The sequence below is a fragment of the Physella acuta genome, unplaced genomic scaffold (assembly GCF_028476545.2).
Source record: "Physella acuta isolate Inbredline_101_S28 unplaced genomic scaffold, ASM2847654v3 ptg000773l, whole genome shotgun sequence".
Classification (NCBI taxonomy): domain Eukaryota; kingdom Metazoa; phylum Mollusca; class Gastropoda; family Physidae; genus Physella; species Physella acuta.
In genome coordinates, this window is record NW_026732291.1 from 12987 (window position 1) to 25576 (window position 12590).

A 12590-nucleotide genomic window follows, 5' to 3' on the forward strand; every position below is an offset into this window, starting at 1 on the left:
GAATAATATCAACTCAATAATTGCTGATCTTGAAATCATTATTGTGATTATCTTGTTTGCCAGATTTCATTTCTTTTAAGCAAATTGAATCGGGACTACACTTTGCTGTAAAGATTTAATTTTTAAAACAAAAATTATTAAAAAAAGAGGAATGAACCAGACAAAAATAAAATAAGTAAATCGACTACCCGTCATAAAGATTCAACTGATTGTGTCACTTAAAAAATAAATTAAAAAAGTCACGCTTGAAAAAAAATCTTTCCTGGCATATGACGTCATCAAACTTACCTACGTTTTATTATTTTAAACATGTGAACCGTTATATGGATACATGCACCGTGTGTTAATTTATTCACACCCTGGGCATAGATCAACACGGTGTTTAAAAGTGCTGAGGGTTTAATTGATCCATCTTACGGTCACAGGTGTATCTGATTAAGTGTTGAACTTTTCGTGAAATATAATGTTTTTGTTATACATATCTAGCGTGATGTCTACAATAGTACCAATCAGGCATGTATATTTATGTTATGTGAATGTAGAGTTGTGTTTATTTTTAAATATTGTGTAATATTTTTACAATAGGAATACACATGTCTTTGTATTGACTACCTGTTGCCTGATTTTTTTAAAAAACTGATGTGTTTGTACATTCGTATATTTTTTTATTCCTACGGTTTTCCAGTCCGTAAAAAATAGTAAAATATGAACAAAATCTGTAATGTTGATATATTTGGCACTGATTTGTATGTACTCGCAATTTTTTTGCGATTTCGGAAGTTTAACATTTGATGAAATAAAGGAACATCAAATCACAATTGATTTAGATTCAGTTATAAGAGTAAAATCTAGAATGTGTGAATTCTTGTAGCATAGACACCATGTTATAACTAGAATAGGTGTATTCATTTAACGTAGACGCCAATATGTGCGTATCCAACTGAACATTAATACCTTCACGTAGGCCTGTAACTGTTGAGACAATACATTACACCTCTGATTTTCGTCCAATCTTTTGTTTTGTCTCAGATAATGCTCATGTGTTGTGGTGAGTTGACATTTAAACCTTTCATTCAAATTTTTCCAACACGTAAGTAAAGTACTCTTTTGAGCCTGACGATCCATGGAGCAGGTGAAGTAGAGTTTAGCTGTTTTCAATTTCCTTAACGCTACAGAGATTTTTTTTCGGGGGGGGGGGGGCGATAGACTTTCTTCAGATTCCTGGAAGAAACTCTGGAGCAGAGGCATAATGTTACAGATATAGATAGTATAGGTGTCAAATATTGCTGTATAAAATCCTACACAAAGGCTTGCATGCTAAAAATAGACAGGACACCATGTGACATAACCCAATAAATACAGATATTAAAATTAAATTTTTACTTTGTTCTTTTATTGAATTATACCAACGCCTTTATCACAGTCAAAGAACTAACACATTTTATTTTAAATCAGTTTAAAAACTTAAAATGACAGTGTCATCATTTGGTTCAATGTTTTGTTTTTCCGATTACGAATGATGAAGGTTGGATGAAGGAAAAGAAGCGTCAAAACAAACTTGCTTTAGTTGCTGTGATCCGCGTGAAAACATACAGCTAGGTTCAAGAACGTCACCAATTCAGGAAACTTTCCAGCCAGTCAGAGAGTTGATGAATAAAATGAATTAAACTGGTTTTGACACGAACTCTAGACACTCGGCTGACGTTAGAGGGTCAATGTATGACCTCGTCAAGTCGTCGTCCGCCATTAGGACAGGATTATCGTTGTACACTCTGATCCTCAGATTAACTCTATCAGGGTCAAGGTCCCTGATCCCACCTTCATGGAGTAGAAACTCTTTAGTCTAGAGAGTTTAATTTGTGATAGATAAAGAAATAGATAGTTATAATATACAAACACAAATTTATATAGCAACATGTATATCAATGTAAATATCAACACATATATCAACTTATATATCAACATATATATCAATACATATATCAACGTATATATCAACATATGTACTAAAATATATACCAACATATATATCAACATACATGCCAACATAAATATCATTATATATATATATATGTCAACATATATATCAATATATATCAATATATATATATATATATATATATATATATATATATATATATATATATATATATATCAATATATATCAATATATATCAATATATATATATATATATATATATATATATATATATATATATATATATATATATATATATATATATATATATATATATATATTAACATGTATCGAGATTTATATCAACATATATATCAACATGTATGTCAACATATAAATCATCATATATATCAATATATATATATATATATATATATATATATATATATATATATATATATATATATATATATATATATATATATATATATATATATATCAACATATATATCAACACATAACATTTAAATATATCTATATATCAACATATATATCAATATTGTCGCCCAGTAACACCAATGGAACACATATAACAGCTGCCCACACAATCACTGACGTCAACGCCTGATGAAACAAAACACAAGCCTATAGTTCTTAATTCCAAATTGTTGTTTTGACATGTGGGTGCCCAAACATCAGTAATTGAATGTACAACCTAAAGTACTTGGGCCCCAGACAAATGCCGATCTGCCCTGTAGATAAATGAAGGCCCCGTCCTTAACTTAATAGTCTCCCTGGACTTGATCACTGTAGCTCACTAACCAAGATTTGTTTCACTTTCTCGTGTATATTTACACATTGGACATGCGTACTTTATGTTTAATAATTGCGAACAACAGATATTATAGATTCTATGTTAAACGTGGACGTAGGATTTCGTCCAAACTGGGTCTGTTATAAAGTGTTACCATACAATAACATTCTAGATTAAAAGTGACAATGTTTTATTCCCTCTAACTAGGTCGACTGCATTGAGTGACCACGAGATTATCAAAACATAGAGTAGGGTCAGTTGTCCGTTTGTTTTTATCTTACGGCATTGTCCAGACATTCAGTGTATGCATTGACGTCACATGGTGCGGTCCGCACAATACCACCCCTTCCCCGATCCTAATGTTATTGCATCATTTTTACCTGTGGCTGTGTACGTGCACTTAATCACAGGTGGCGTATGATTGCAACCGTCACATATTTTAGATATACGTTAAACATGACTTAATCAACCCAAGCAGAGTGGCGCAGTGGAAGCGTGCTGGGCCCATAACCCAGAGGTCCGTGGATCGAAACCACGCTCTGCTAATATTTTTTTTTTTTTATATTGAAAGTTCTGGAAGATCTTTCTGCTTTATCTTTTAAAAGTTTCAAATAACATGAAGTTGAAAATTACATAAAGCAGAACGAAATATTGCAACATCGAATCAACTTCAATATAGTTAGAAATATCATTGATATAATAATTTGAAATGTGATTATTATTTTAGGCTCGATCATTTTTTAAAAACAAAACATGGACAACATAGTATAAACACGTCACGGTCTTGCATAGGATTTAAGTCATTTTCACCCGAAAACCTAAAAGTTTACATTAAACAGGCTATGTCAACCTCTTTAGAAACAAAACTAAAGGTATAAGTAAATAGGTATGCCCAGCTTTTGAGGCTAAAGGTATACATGAAACAAACTCCGCCCACCTCTCGAACTGGCTTGTCAAACATCCAAATCATTTTGTTTGACTCCTCCCCATCTGGGTACATCACACACACTTCAATGTTGACCAGGGCCATCACATCAGTCTAAAACATGGGGATACTGTTAAATACATACAAATTACTATAAATATATATATATATATATATATATATATATATATATATATATACATATATATATATATATATATATATATATATATACATAGTTTTATATACATATAAATATATTTAATATAGTTTTATATACATATATATGTATAGTAATATATATATATATATATATATATATATATATATATATATATATATATATATATATTAACATATTCATTTATTTATATAGGCCTACAGTAAATGCATAACTACTGCTGAAGTCATACTTGCAATCGATAAAATGAGCCACAACGAATCCAGCTACGACTATACGACTATGGTAGAACGAAATATAGTATATACACATAACCAGCGAAGTTAAATTAAAGTTATACTACATTAGTCACTTGTTACACTACAACTACACACCTACCTAATGATCATACAGTGTGATGGTGACTATGGTTAGGATAATTCAGCTTAGAATGTAAACACTTGTTTTATTTCCGTGTCTTTGATATAAGTGGGTCAATTGAGTTATTTCAGGAATTTCCGATATTATTTTTCTTGTGTTATGTATGTATACGCGGTTATATGATAATTGTTTGGTGGTATCTTAGTTTGGTGTAGTGTGGTGGTATCCTAGTTTGGTGTAGTGTGGTGGTATCCTAGTTTGGTGTAGTGTGGTGGTATCTTACTTTGGTGTAGTGTGGTGGTATCCTAGTGTGGTGTAGTGTGGTGGTATCCTAGTGTGGTGTAGTGTGGTGGTATCCTAGTGTGGTGTAGTGTGGTGGTATCCTAATGTGGTGTAGTGTGGTGGTATCCTAGTGTGGTGTAGTGTGGTGGTATCCTAGTGTGGTGTAGTGTGGTGGTATCCTAGTTTGGTGTAGTGTGGTGGTATCCTAGTTTGGTGTAGTGTGGTGGTATCCTAGTGTGGTGTAGTGTGGTGGTATCCTAGTGTGGTGTAGTGTGGTGGTATCCGAATGTGGTGTAGTGTGGTGGTATCCTAGTGTGGTGTAGTGTGGTGGTATCCTAGTGTGGTGTAGTGTGGTGGTATCCTAGTTTGGTGTAGTGTGGTGGTATCCTAGTTTGGTGTAGTGTGGTGGTATCCTAATGTGGTGTAGTGTGGTGGTATCCTAATGTGGTGTAGTGTGGTGGTATCCTAGTGTGGTGTAGTGTGGTGGTATCCTAATGTGGTGTAGTGTGGTGGTATCCTAGTGTGGTGTAGTGTGGTGGTATCCTAGTGTGGTGGTATCCTAGTGTGGTGTAGTGTGGTGGTATCCTAGTTTGGTGTAGTGTGGTGGTATCCTAGTGTGGTGTAGTGTGGTGGTATCCTAGTGTGGTGTAGTGTGGTGGTATCCTAGTGTGGTGGTATCCTAGTGTGGTGTAGTGTGGTGGTATCCTAGTGTGGTGTAGTGTGGTGGTATCCTAGTGTGGTGGTATCCTAGTGTGGTGTATTGTGGTGGTATCCTAGTTTGGTGTAGTGTGGAGTGTGGTGGTATCCTAGTGTGGTGGTATCCTAGTGTGGTGTAGTGTGGTGGTATCCTAATGTGGTGTAGTGTGGTGGTATCCTAGTGTGGTGTAGTGTGGTGGTATCCTAGTTTGGTGTAGTGTGGTGGTATCCTAGTGTGGTGTAGTGTGGTGGTATCCTAGTTTGGTGTAGTGTGGTGGTATCCTAGTGTGGTGTAGTGTGGTGGTATCCTAGTGTGGTGTAGTGTGGTGGTATCCTAGTGTGGTGTAGTGTGGTGGTATCCTAGTGTGGTGTAGTGTGGTGGTATCCTAGTGTGGTGTAGTGTGGTGGAATCCTAGTGTGGTGTAGTGTGGTGGTATCCTAGAGTGGTGTAGTGTGGTGGTATCCTTGTGTGATGTAGGGGTTTCGTCGAAAGTGGACCCATGAGGACGGGGGGAAGGGGTGTCTAAAATTCCAAATGTTTGTGGACGTCATAATTGGATGACCCCTTACGATTAAACCTGCACAACCTGCTACTTAACGTTTGCTGGTTTAGTGGTTTTATAAAATTGTAACATGCTCTAGCTAAGTCTGGCTTAATAGTTTAAATGGTCAACCTAAAATGATTAGATTCATATTTAAATGATTGGAAGTACTAATTTACGCTATTTTCGATTTCTCAAAAAACGAATGTAAATTAAAACTAATAATATTCCGCACTATTATGCACGTTTTATTTGGCGTACACAGGTGTGCAATTCTTTTTTTCTACGAGATTTTATTCTACTTTAATAAGTTTAAGTATTTAAAATGGATTGAAATTCATGTCTACATCCCGAGTTCCCATCCCCTGTTTTGTTTTTATAAAAGAATATTCGAGAAAGTTAAGGGGAGATCGCTCCCGATTTATTTATTGTTATTTTAAATTTGTTTCACAATACCTATTTTTTTAATCAAATATTTTAAAACATATTATGACCCAAATCAAATACACTTCAGATTTATAAAAATATTTTTTTTATAAATATAGTGTAAATTCAAAGATTTTTTTCTTTAATCAAGCATTAAAATTAAATTTTGGATATCTTGATTAGGGACATTAAATATTTCTGTTATGGATACAATGGAAAGCTTTTTTGATTTTCCAGAATCATCTTTTTAAATAAACATAATGGTGCTGATGTTATATATTAGTTTCATAATTGAAAATAAAAGTATAGAAAAAAACAATTTGGGACATATGATGAAATGAAACAATTAACATTAATTAGGCATTCAAATATAAATTATTACAATAACTTTAGTTAATAAAAATAAATTACGCTCAAAGCTAACTTAAAAAATTAAACGAATTTCTAAAAATAATTTACAGAGCGGATCACCAGTTGAGGACTCTATTCAAAGAAGCTTCAGAAAATCCACTTGACATGTGTGCGTTTCGATTTGAGGTTTTGAACTATTATACCACTCCTTTGAGGGAATAATCCACTTGACATGTGTGCGTTTCGATTTGAGGTTTTGAACTATTATACCACTCCTTTGAGGGAATAATCCACTTGACATGTGTGCGTTTCGATTTGAGGTTTTAAACTATTATACCACTCCTTTGAGGGAATAATCTGTACTTTTATGCCTGGCACATTTGTGTGTGGATCACATCTGTGTGGATCACATCTATGTGGATCACATGTGTGTGGATCACATTTGTGGATCACATCTGTGTGGATCACATGTGTGTGGATCACATCTGTGAGGATCACATGTGTGTGGATCACATGTGTGTGGATCACATCTGTGTGGATCACATGTGTGTGGATCACATCTGTGTGGATCAGATCTGTGTGGATCACATTTGTGTGGATCACATCTATGTGGACCACATGTGTGTGGATCACATGTGTGTGGATCACATCTGTGTGGATCACATGTGTGTGGATTCCACACACATCTATGTGGATCACGCATAGATGTGTGTCACATGTGTGATGAGAGCAGCTGCTGACACCGCCAGCTCTTCACTTAGTCGTCGTTTCAACATTGGACTGACGTCTCCCCACGGAAATGTGTCGTTCAGCACCCTGAGATCACCAGTGGGGGGGGGATAGGTGAAGTAGTTGAATCATCTGTCAAGTTGCTTTATGGGCCCCCACCGGCGGCCCTGTTATCGGGAGCGGAGCGGGCTCCCATATGAGCACTATGGCCACTACATTCGTTTAAATGAATCTAACCAGAGGTTGCTCCTGTCAACCGTACAGTAATGTCAGCAGTAACTCACAAGAGACCCGCGACGCCCCTGACAGGTGGTGTTTCTTTCACCATTGTGGAGGGCGATCAGCGTCTATTGGGGCGTCACGGTTGTAGTTTGGACAGATTAGTGTTCAAAATCCTACGATCCAAGATATACTGACATTTAATGAGATAATCACCTGCTTTAAGTAAGCATCAAATTAAGTTTTTTTGGGAAAAAAAGTCGCAGAAAAAAAATCAGCTTTGCTAGAACAAAAAAATCAGTAGGAAAAAAAATTCACAGAAAAAGTAACAGGGAAAATTTTATCAAAATAAAATCATTTTAAAAAATTGTAAAAATTTTCCAAGAATCGCTTTGGTTTACTTGTTGTAAATGGTAAAATTTTTGGTGATAAGCGTGTGTGGTGTTTATCTTGATTTATTTACCCGATTAAAAACTCCGATTAAATGAATTTCTCATTAGCATAATATTAGAAAGAAACAAAGCCATTCTAAAATTAAACATCACAAAACCAATCAAGCGAGGGGATGAAGCCTTAGAAAGAAACGTTAGAAAGTAAACAAAAGCTTTATTGGGAAAAACCATATAAGTTATGTATGCCACTCTAATCAAACAACAAGCAACACTGATGCACACTTGAATAAACTGGGTCGGGGAATACAATACAATAAGCACTAAAGATACAAATTAGAAACCTCCGAAAATGAAAGCATTACACCAAGAGAGAGAGAGAGAAGTAGCATACGAAGTTATCATTAACACAGCACCAGTTTCGTGCAGTACTAAGTCAAATCAAAATGACCAAATAACATGCCTAGTGTGTCGACTAAACGTTCAAGAAACTAAACAACACAATTATCAAAGGGTAGGCTAGTAACCTAAACGCTGAATAAAACCCAGCGTAATGTCGTGAAATAATACGACACTGGCTGGTGTATACCGTCATAGCAAGTTATTTGATTTCGTTTGCTTGTTGACGTTTAAGACACCAGTCAGACATTTGGAGTGATCTAAAAGTAGGTAGCAAAAAAACCATCTACAGGCCACATAAAACTGAGAAATAAGGAAATTCTGAAAATCATAAGAACTGTTTTCACGGAATTCAGATTGTTTCAATTGCCGAATTTTTAAACACATTATACATATATATATATATATATATATATATATATATATATATATATATATATATATATATATATATATATATATATATATATATATATATATATATATATATATATATATATATATATATATATATATATATATATATAAAGTTAAAAAATTCGGCGTCTTTTTTTCTCTGATCGCTCTCTCTCTAACACATGGATACTCCTCTGGACCCAAGCTTTTCTTTATAGTTATTAAAATAGCGGTGCATCATTCTTCTATAGAAAAGCATTTTCTAATTTCTACTTTTAGTTCATAGTTATATAAAAGCTTGTGATTAAAAAAATGTAGTATTTTTTAAAATTCAAACGATAAAGATTCGATAACAAAAATTAATCCAAGGGAAACAACTTAGTTAAATTTATGCACTTTACAAAAAAACAATTAAAACATGCCAGAATATCAAAATATTACACATATACATTTTTAGCAACTTTCAAATTATTTAGCGTTTGTAACGTAATTTTACTATTTGTTTATATTATAATTTGCATGTATAAATAAGTTAGATCTATATTATAATTGTTATTTTGAACACAATAGCTTTGATCTACGAATAGTTTTATTAATAAAAAATTTTAAGTTGATAGCATCAATAAATAAATTTCATTGGATTTTGGCCTGTAAACCACGGGACAGTATTATAAATGTGCTAAGTCTGCTCTGCTGAAGGAGTATAGTGCAGGGGTCGGCAACCTTTTGAAGCGGAAGAGCCAAAAGTTACAATTTTCAAAATTTCCCTGGTTTTAAAGAGCCACTAAAAATCTTTTATTTCAAATATTTTATTTTTTATTAAGATTATTAATATTTTAACAAGGAGCTGGAGAGCCGCATCTTGATATCAAAAGAGCCGCATGCGGCTCGCGAGCCGCAGGTTGCCGACCCCTGGGATAGGGGATTGTCCTAACCTAACTTATTCAGTTAACTCAAGAACTGTCTCCTAAAGAAAACCACAACAAGACTGATCTCTATTCAAAAGTCATAACTAGTTATGCAACTCGTTATCTAAAAGGCAATATAATTAGTTAACTCGTAAGTGTGTGTGTGTGTGTGTGGATGTGTGTGTACGTGTGTGTGCGAGTGTGTGTGTGTTTGTATGTGTGCGCGCAAGTGTGTGTGTGTGCGCGCAAATGCATGTGTGTGCGCGCGCAACTGTGTGTGTGCGTGTGTGTGTGTGCGTTTGCGTGTGCGCGCAAGAGTGTGCGTGCATATGTGTGTGTGTGTTTGTGCGTGTGCGTGTGCGTGTGCGTGTGCGTGTGTGTGTGTGTGTGTGTGTGTGTGTGTGTGTGTGTGTGTGTGTGTGTGTGTGTGTGTGTGTGTGTGCTCACGCGCGTTACTATCAAATTAATGAAGAGCCGATACTTGTGACTTCTCGTCTGACAACTATGACGTGGCCACCGTGATTAACACCACATGGAGATTCGGCCTGTACTCACTACGTTTTACATTACATGAAAAAAGACAGCATCAACGTCACTCTCAGATGCCTTTCTCCCTCACTCAAAGACGAAACACATTAGCAAGCAAAATATTCAGCCAAAAGGAACCCACAATAAATCCCACCCCCCACACTAACAATCGCAGCTTCAACATACACATAAACAAACAAGGAACAATCCCTAACTTCATTACATTGAATTACAATAACAAATCCATCAACATACTAAAGGCCATCCCAGCGGGTAAGCAATGTCAACAATGGACAGATCTATGCAGCCAAGATCACCAATCTCTACTTTAATAGAAAATCTCGCCCGCATATTTAACAACGACAGCAACAACAGATAATTCAAGCACGCCACTAAAATAGCGAGCCTCGAAGTCAGCCCCAGAACAACAACGACAGCGAACACCAGCACATCACAGCGAGATGCCTCTAGCCCGTAAGACACATAACTACAGACAACTATGGAAACAGAAACAACAGACATAAACACGAAATATGACGTCCCAACCACACAGCAAGAAAGAAAAAGAAAATCATTCAAAACAACAGAAGACACCACTGCAACAACTCTACCAAACAGTAAACAAACCCAGCAACAACAAGGAGCTACCATCGCATCAATCCAAGCCTCCACATCTTTAATTCCAAAACAAGAACTGCGGATATTGCTTCTACAGTTTTTAAACTGTCAGCGAGCGTAAAACTCATACAAAAACAGCCCACCCTGAAACCACAAAAATGCTCGCGCTGTAATAATTTGATTAAAAGCAGACGGGCAATCAATCAAGCACCACGTGGTAAAACACCCAGACAAACCTGTACACAAATCAATATCTTACGTATACGCAGACGACAGAACATAAACAAACATGTACCAGAACCAGACAACAACCTCATTCAAGTTCAGACCACTCCATCTTTCACCCACTTTCATTTATTATCTTCTATTAAATCCACGCCTTTTTTAAAAATAATATGAAATATGATTAAAATGTGTGAATACTTTGGATTTAAATTTTAAAAATTCTTTGCATTAGGAAAAAAACGAAAAAAAAAATTAAATGAATTGTACTATCGACAGTTTCAGTTGGACGTTGTACTATGTAACACAATGTCCCACTAAGCTCCCCACACCGTAACTCCACCCCTTCATCACACACACACACATTTGACCATCCCTCAAGCACATACACACATACTAACTCGACCTCTCTACATCACCAAATACCTGCTATATCAAATCATGTAAGATTACATTCTTAAAATTTAATAACAGTTACTATTCTACTGCTAGACGATTCTGTGTCACCTTTGATGACGATTTGTTGGCTGAACAGCGTCATGAAACCAGTTTCCTACTCAGTGGCAAACATGAGACAACCATGTAGCCTAGGTGGACTAAGTCCACGGTCCGTCTTCCCCCCCCCCCCCCCCCGACCCACGTCCCCCTAGGGCCCCCGAACTTTCCAAATAAATAAATTGCGCTCTTGAAACACTTGACACTTTTTGGGTTGTTTTTTTTTTCATTTCTAGTATTGATCTGCCCATATACTGTAAAATAAAAAATCTTGAATAACGTAACAAGCTGTTGGTTCAATGAACAATTACAAAAACTACGACCAGTCAAAATTGAACGGGTCACGTTACATGGCGACTACGCGATTAGAAACAAAATAGTTTGGATACTTCAAGTTTTTCAATTACCAGATGTTTGGTTGGTTTTAAAGCAGTAGTATTTTAGTTTTGGCCTCCCAATCCTCTAAGAAATCATCCTGATAGCCATGCCTATATGAGGGCATATTTTTTAACTCTGACACAAGAGCAGAGACATTGGTAAAGTGGGCAGACAACATACAAACATCTCGAGACACATTACACATTGTTAACACATTGAAAACACGTATTCAAACAACTACTTCTTTATAAAGGTTTAATAAGTACTCGAAACATTTACAAGTCAAAATATATTTAATTTAACATAGGCGTGCTATTTAGTTCAAGTCAAAATATATCAAAGTTTAACATAGGCGTGCTATTTAGTTCAAGTCAAAAAAATTTATTAAAGTTAAACATAGGCGTGCTATTTAGTTCAAGTCAAAATATATTAAAGTTTAACATAGGCGTGCTATTTAGTTCAAGTCAAAATATATTAAATTTAACATAGGCGTGCTATTTACTTCAAGTCAAAATATATTAAAGTTTAACATAGGCGTGCTATTTAGTTTATTTTACTACCACGTTTCATAAACAATCATGGCCTCTGGCACAAAAGCAGTTCTCGACATACATCATAAGGATAGAACAAAAATAATTCTCTAAAGAAAGAGATGAAATGTGTATACGTGTTTCTGTATCCTTACTTTTATGTGAAATTAGAACACAAATTTAACAAACATTTTGTAATTTAAAAACATTTAAGGATATTTTTTGTCCTAATTACAGCTTTGAACCCGGTCAGATGAGTCTCGTTAGCTGGGGACAGCCACTCT

At 35.3% G+C, this 12590-nt stretch overlaps 1 non-coding gene across 1 annotated transcript; it reads left to right on the top strand.

The window, feature by feature from the left end:
• Positions 1 to 3205: 3205 nt before the first annotated feature.
• Positions 3206 to 3277, top strand: Trnam-cau (transfer RNA methionine (anticodon CAU)). The gene has a single exon. It is a non-coding gene; the product is annotated as a tRNA-Met (tRNA).
• Positions 3278 to 12590: the final 9313 nt, after the last annotated feature.